The following is a 7,500-nucleotide window of genomic DNA, read 5'->3' on the forward strand; positions in this document are numbered from 1 at the left end:
TACGCAACAGAGGTTTGGCCCATCAACGTAACTATGAGTATCGGTGGCTACGACTCGTGTGCGATAAATAAGCTAATAAATGCCAACCGATATTGGAAAGCACCAGGGCTGATGAAGCCATCAGAAGAGATTATTCACTTGATCTGCTAAAATGGTAAAAAAAATCCTCATTAAGAGGCTTGGCTTCCTCAAGGTCGGTTTCCCACCAAGGTTTAAACTTAAGCCATGGTGGGGGTAGGTGGACTGTCTTAATCTGATGTAAGAAGGAGCCATGTCTTAGGAAATGACTTTCTGCAACACATCTTAATTTTGGATTAGTTTCTCCTGGATTAGGGAGTACACGACTAGGTTAACCACGTTGGGTTAACACCGTGTGTAATGGCTTTCGTGGCACATTGGACGATGGTGTCGGCATACTTCCGAGAAAATAACCATCTCAGGTCAAAAAATAAACATATTTCGACGTGTTGGTTCACGAGGAGGCTAAAGAAACAAGTTAAAAAATCTGTAAACATGAGGGGAAAAAAAGAAGAAATGCAATAAAAGCAAGTAGCGTGAAGCCAACCAATCAATAACGAATGAAAAGCATACTTTTGCGGTGGATGCCAAAGTTGGACCCCATGCTTGAAGTAGCAGCAATGCCATGGGCTGAGTGGCTTGGGCCCTAACTTTATCATTTTAATGCTGATGAAACCAGCACCAGAGTGACAACAGCACAACTCCAGGGAACAGCCTCCATTAAGTTCATTACATTTATTGTTTTTTATTTTATTTTATGTTATCGCTAGGATTACATCACGGACGTCACCGCAGGTTTTAACTGCTTTGTTAAAGGGATGTGGTCGGAAAGGAGATGGAAATTATACTGATGGTCGTCAATCAGCAGGTATGGCTAGATCCAATATGAAACTTTCAATTGTTTAATGGTCGCATGCTTCCATGCATTCATTAGGAGAAGTGAGTGGAGTAGGTCTAAAGATCTGTTATAGGTCTATGGATCCAGAGAAACCCTCTTTCACATCTAGTGAAGCAAGAGAACACATTTTATGCAGGGGTCAAGTGTAGACCAAGGGACTTTAAGTAAGAAGAGAATAAGAAGTAATTGAACATGTATTCCCGTTCACAGGAACAAATTGTTAAAACACAAGCTCTGAGATTGGAGCTGGACAGCAAGATTGTGGAGAGAGACAAAGAAGATGAGGAAAGATGGAAGACCTGATAATACCTGATTATTCTCTGATTTTAACTTTTTCATTCTTTTTGGTCCCGATATTTGAAATGGCCCATTTAGCAAGCTATTTTCGCAGAGTTACATTTTTTTGAAAACATAAGCTCTATCTGTCCGCCGACACAAGTATAGCATCTGAAAGCAACACCTATGCCCTTGAATGTTAAATTAAGATAATTCATTTAGTTCTTCAGTAATTGCACACTCCCACTCCAGGAATCCAATCCAGCAAAATCAACAAGGAGCTAAATGTAGGACTATTTCAAAACTATGTCCGAGAAGTCCTAATGTGAGTTAATCAGGTTTAGATAGATATTTTAGTGTACAACTATTCTCCCCTGTCTGGGAAACCTGTTTTCATTACATTACACTTGCCTTGCCCTTCATTATGCCTCCACCCCCCCCCCCTCCCCTCCTGTGGGAGTCGATGCATTAGTTCAAATGTATGTGGGGCGCTTTTGCTTATGAATGTATACCATCAAATCAGTCCTTAGATTATGTTCATAGAGAGAATAACACACACTCACACGAGCGGCGCATTGATTACTCCCAAACGATAATTAGGCCCATTATAAACCCTCAGTGTTTCCATTTTACGTGATGAGCACATTAGCCCCGTCGCCCTGATTGCATTTCCTTTTCATATTGAATTAGCGATTGTTGTGCCGAGAACGCGTGTGCCGGCAGCCAGTGAATGAGATAAGTTATACGAGTGCTTAGCAACGTCACTAAAGACCTTCAATCTAGCCCCGCCCACGCCTATTTGTTTGTCTGCCAGCCAGTGCGGCAGGCAGGACAAAAAAAAATTAATGTGAACAATCAAAACAGAGCCTCCATTTAACTCGTTAGCCCTCAACGCAGGGCCAACGTAATGTTGCCTCCGTCACGTGGTCCGTTTTCATTAGCTTCATTATGGCCTAAGTGGTGCCAGGAATGGTCAGAGTGATGTCATGGATATGAATGAAGGGCACAGGAAAGATTGGTTTAAATGCCTCTGTGTAATTGAATCGTGTTAGTCAGATATGCAATTGAATTATGTTTACTTCACTGGATGAACTTGGTGTACCCGAATATGCAGAGTTTGCACAGTGTGTGTGTGTTTGTGTGTGTGTGTGTGTGTGTGCGGATGTTGGGGGCTGTGTGTGTGTGTGTGTGTGTGTGTGTGTGTGTGTGTGTGTGTGTGTGTGTGTGTGTGTGTGTGTGTGTGTGTGTGTGTGGGCATGAATTTGTGTATGCATTCATGTGTGTGTTTATGTGCAGTTCGTATCGGTGCACTTTGAGTTTATGTGTGGGTGTTGCTTTGTAAAAAAATAAATTGCGGAAAAGACAACAAAAAGAAGATGACTAATGGAACGAGTTTCTGTTTTTTTTTCCTTCCTCAAGGAGAAGCTTGCAGTGCTGTGAAAAAACTGAACACATGTTAATAGTCGAGCACAAAATGCATAACCTATAATAATCCTTTCATTTATATAAAACCATCCCTGTGCTCACGCACTTAAAGCTGAAACAATCCACATAACTAACACACGTTTTTATTATTGTCCATTTGAGCGCTGGAAAACGCAGGACTTGCTGTTTCCCGCTCTACGAATCCTGTTCCAAGGGATTCAGTTGTCAATCATTTGATGGTTGGGCTACGTCTCTAGCCAGGGGCGCGATACTGGCAAAGTACCGTTGCCTAGTTACGCCTACACAGACGTTGCAGGTGCACCTGTGTTTTCTTACAGTGGACCAACATCTGGCGGCACTTACGTATAGTCTGCTTTGACCACGTCCTTCATTCAAGTCCCTTTACCGATTGGCTGGAGTCCTTTGCTATACATTTAACGTATTCCATTTCAAGATTCAGATTTGTGTTGGCCTTTTTAATGCAAACCACATGGCTAAATCTGTGATCTGTTATCAGCAGGACTTTCTATCCCTTCTATTTCTTCGATGTCTTCTTAGTGGGTGAAAGCGACACACTCACGTAATTGCTTTCTTTTTTGGCGGAGGGGGGCTGACACCACCCACCCACACACACACACACACACACACACACACAGACACACACACACACACACACACACACACACACACACACACACACACACACACACACACACACACACACACACACCAACACACACACACACACACACAAACCCAACACCAACACACACACACCCATACCCCCCACACACACACACACACACACACACACACACACACACACACACACACACACACACACACACACACACACACACACACACACACACACCCAGTGCGTGGCATTGCTATCTGACTCGGCAGATCCCTAACTGTGACCAATCGTGTGTGGGTGTGTGTTGGGGGAGGGGGGGGGGGGATGGGGGGACAGTAGGATTATCCCAGGACACAATCCAACCTGCTCCTCTTCAGCCCTCCCCATGCCATAGTTTCAGCAGCCAGTCATTAGAATAACAAAGAACACAATACGCATGCTGCCATCAGATGACAACCGGCCCAAAGTGGGTGCATGTGTGTGCGTGCGTGTGTGTGTGTGTGTCTGTGCGTGTGTGTGTGCGGGCGTGTGTCCATAGTTGCCCCTGTTGAGTGGGCCGGGAGGCAGTGTATGAGGAAGAGGACAAAATGCTGATGAGAGCATTGAGTTCCAGATGTCTGTGCAGATAATATATAATCGTAATACCAAGCACACTGGCGTGTGTCTGTGTGTGTGTGTGTGTGTGTGTGTGTGTGTGTGTGTGTGTGTGTGTGTGTGTGTGTGTGTGTGTGTGTGTGTGTGTGTGTGTGTGTGTGTGTGTGCGTTTATGTGTCCAGGCGTGCCTCGGAATAATGATGCAATAGTGATGATGTGGCGCGTGGCGTCCCCATCATTTGTCGAGAAATTGATTAGTTATGGGTCACACCCTGAAAGCTTGAGCCTGTGTCTATATGTATTAGCGTGTGGCTGGGTGTGTGTGAGTGTGTGTGTGGGGGCGTGGGTGTGTGTGTGCGAGCATGTGGGTAAAAGTACATTTGATGTTGAAGGGTGAAAAGATTACTTGTAAGTTTGTGTGTGTGTTCGTTTGCGCTTCTGCACTGTGCTCAGACAATGTGTTTGTGTGTGAGTGTGCGTGTGTGTGCATGTGTGTGTTTCGTCAGACCTCCTAAGCTGAATATTGATGTATTGATCACACTTGTGTTGCTTAAAGCCATTTGCTCCTTGGGGAGATTCTTATAACACGCGCACACACCCTCACGCAAACACACACAAACGTACACACCCTCACAAAAACACACACAATCTAACAAACGCCTTGCCACGGACACACACACAAACACACCCGTGCGCACACAGGTACACACACACGCGTTTGGCTATTGACAGCTGTGTCGTACCCCGCGCCGGAACAATGGGTGCAGAGGGGATTCGTGGCTCGTCATGTTGCGTCTGGTCATGTCTCTCGGCGTAGGGGGTGCCCACTCCGCTCCAGGGGACACCTGCCACACATCTCCCCGTCGTCCACCCGTTCATTTATTCATTCATGCACATGGATCTTCTGTTCTTAGCGCTTGAGCTAATGTAAGCTCAGGAGCATAATGCCCTGAATTGAACGTTATAATCCGTATGGCCTCACCTATTGATCCACGCCATATGTTTTTGCTTTTGTTGCTGTCCGTAGTGGTTTCACGCGAGTCCAGATGTGCCCCTCTGCCGGGAGGGTGTAAGAACACGTACTTACGCATGGGGAGGGGTGCTTTAGTGCGACTGGGTTGAGTTTTTTTGAGTTACAAGTAGCAGCACAGGTTCTGCTCTTGAGTGGGCTCTACTAGTTAGAGGATGGGTTTATTGATCGCTGTGATGATTGATCAATGATTACGAGTGACTGTGGCCCACCAGGGGAAGATCTTATCGGACCTTATCCGAGGGACGCCATTGTTTATTTTTTAATCAATTCTATTCCTGTTTTCATCCCAGGAGATATAAATATATATATATAAATATATATATTTACAATTGTAAATGACCCAATTATTCGGGTGATTTAGACTGCTCTTTGCATCGTAACTTAATGTTTTGAAGAACGTATTAATGGATGTCATAGTGTTAATTGTTTGCATCGTTCCGCGGCAAAAGAGTCATTAAACTACAAACATGCTGATTTTAGCTTTTTGGAATCCATCAGTTCACCATGTGTGCACTGCAGGCCACAGTGTTGTGGAAAAAGAAAGAAAAAGCAATTTAGTATTAATTAACGGGTTCAGAAGGAATCACTTACAAAAGTGTCATCAATCAAGACAATCATTGCAGAGGCCGTGCATGATGGCGCATGTGGTTCCTGGGGACAGATCGCACGGTAAAGCAGATTTTAGCATCATAAGCATCTCATGAATCCAAATGTGTCTGAAGAGCGCTGGAGGCAATTAGCTAAAGTCATCTGAGGATGCAATTAGCAAGGGGGTGGGCGGGTTCGACTCCAAGGGGGCCATCCGGGTACAGTGCCCTCCCCCGGTAATCTCTCTGGCCCCTCTAATAATAAAAAAGCAACACTTTATTTTTTATTAATGAATTAAATAAAATGATGTATTTAATTAGATGTTATTGTGATTATCATTTCAGAATTCAGATGGCTTGGAGGGGGCGTGGGGGGGGGGGCATCTCCATTGCGCGGCAGAGAGTGCTGTGGGTTATCGACTCTGGAGACCAAGGTTCAAGTCCCTCCAAGGGCCGTCTCCATGGAAACCAGAAGTGATGATGAGATTTTGGAAACCTAAGGAATGTCGATGTGGATTGCAGTGTGTAACCTCCGACCGGATTGTTGCGGAGCGTCTCGTTTGCTCAACAGACAGAGCTGTGGGTTTATCGCCTCCGGAGACCTGGGATCGAATCCCGGCGGTCGGGAGGCTGACATCCCTACATTCACCCGGAAGTTGGGGTTGGGGTGGCGGGGAGAGAGCGAGGGAGCGAGAGAGAGAGAGAGAGCTTTTCTTTATCTTTTTTATTGACATCTCTACTCCCACCTTTCCCAAAAATATATTTGGTTTCCATGGTGAACGTCCCCGTCCGGACTCAAACCCCGGGCTCTTGAGCTGATAGCGAAACAGCTCACTCTGTTGCACCACCGAGACCCCAACCTGCGGCCGGTCGGAGGTTATACTTGATGTTACAACTCACACTACATTGTTACATTTCCAAAAAGGATGTTTGGTTCCATGGACAATGCCCTGAGCTTTACTCGAACCTTGGTCTCCAGAGCATGTACGCAACTTCTCTCTCAGCTGCGCCAACCTGGTGAGGGGTTATATTTGCTATTACAATTCCAACTGCATTGTTACATTTCCAAAATGGCGTCGGGTTTCCATGGAGATCTCCAAGATCATCCGGACTGGATGCCTCCTCCACATCTGGTAACTGAGAGCGCCAGTCACTCTCACCTTGACCAGCAAACCCTCCGGAAACATCTCTCTGGTTGTCATCTTGAGTTTGTAGTCCATGCATCCCATAATCTATCTACTGTCACAATGTTTGTGTTATTGGTTGCAAAGGTGTGGTGTTTGTTAATTAGGAATCTTTTGATAAGAAAGAGAAAAAACGGAGAGAAAACGGAGAAGAAAGGAGCTCTATGTTCTTCCAGAGCTTGTTGACTAGGTTCAGATGGCATGAAGGAACAGGCCGGTACTAAACAAACTCCATCCACACCCACCAGGAACATTTCCTTTGTTACTTTACGCTATCACTATGACTACGGTTCTGCTTGAAGCGTAATGTGTGTTATGTGATGTGATCACCATGAGGCCTTCTGATTGGTCTGTTCTGAGCAGTTAATCCATCATAAAAGCAGACCTCTAGTATGGCGTATTTTCCTTCCATGAAAATCATAATATCAACCTTCTTTGTCTTGCGGTTCCAGGGATAGTTTTATGGGTTGTTTGACGGAAAAGTGCAGAACTTTTTCCATTCGCCTCCATGACAACGCAGTGAGGATACAAACATGCACTTCTATTTTAACTTTTATTTCCAACAGGTTTATCTCATGGGATTTTTACTGGGGGGGGGGGGGGAGCCAGATAATGTCCATCAGAGGACTTAAGAGGGGTGTAAGGCGGGGGGGGGGGGGGGGGGGACTGGGAAGAAAGAGAATCGAGAAAGGGAGGCCCGGTGAAAGCAATTGAGAAAATATGGAGGCGATCAATGTGAAGTTTGAAATGTGAAGAAATGACAGCCATTTTTTATTTCTCCCTTGTTGCAGATATCTAACCATCTGTGGCTGCCTGCCTGTCTCTCTTCGCCGCCCCTCGGTATCTCT

This window comes from Gadus morhua, chromosome 23, assembly GCF_902167405.1.
Source record: "Gadus morhua chromosome 23, gadMor3.0, whole genome shotgun sequence".
Taxonomy (NCBI): domain Eukaryota; kingdom Metazoa; phylum Chordata; class Actinopteri; order Gadiformes; family Gadidae; genus Gadus; species Gadus morhua.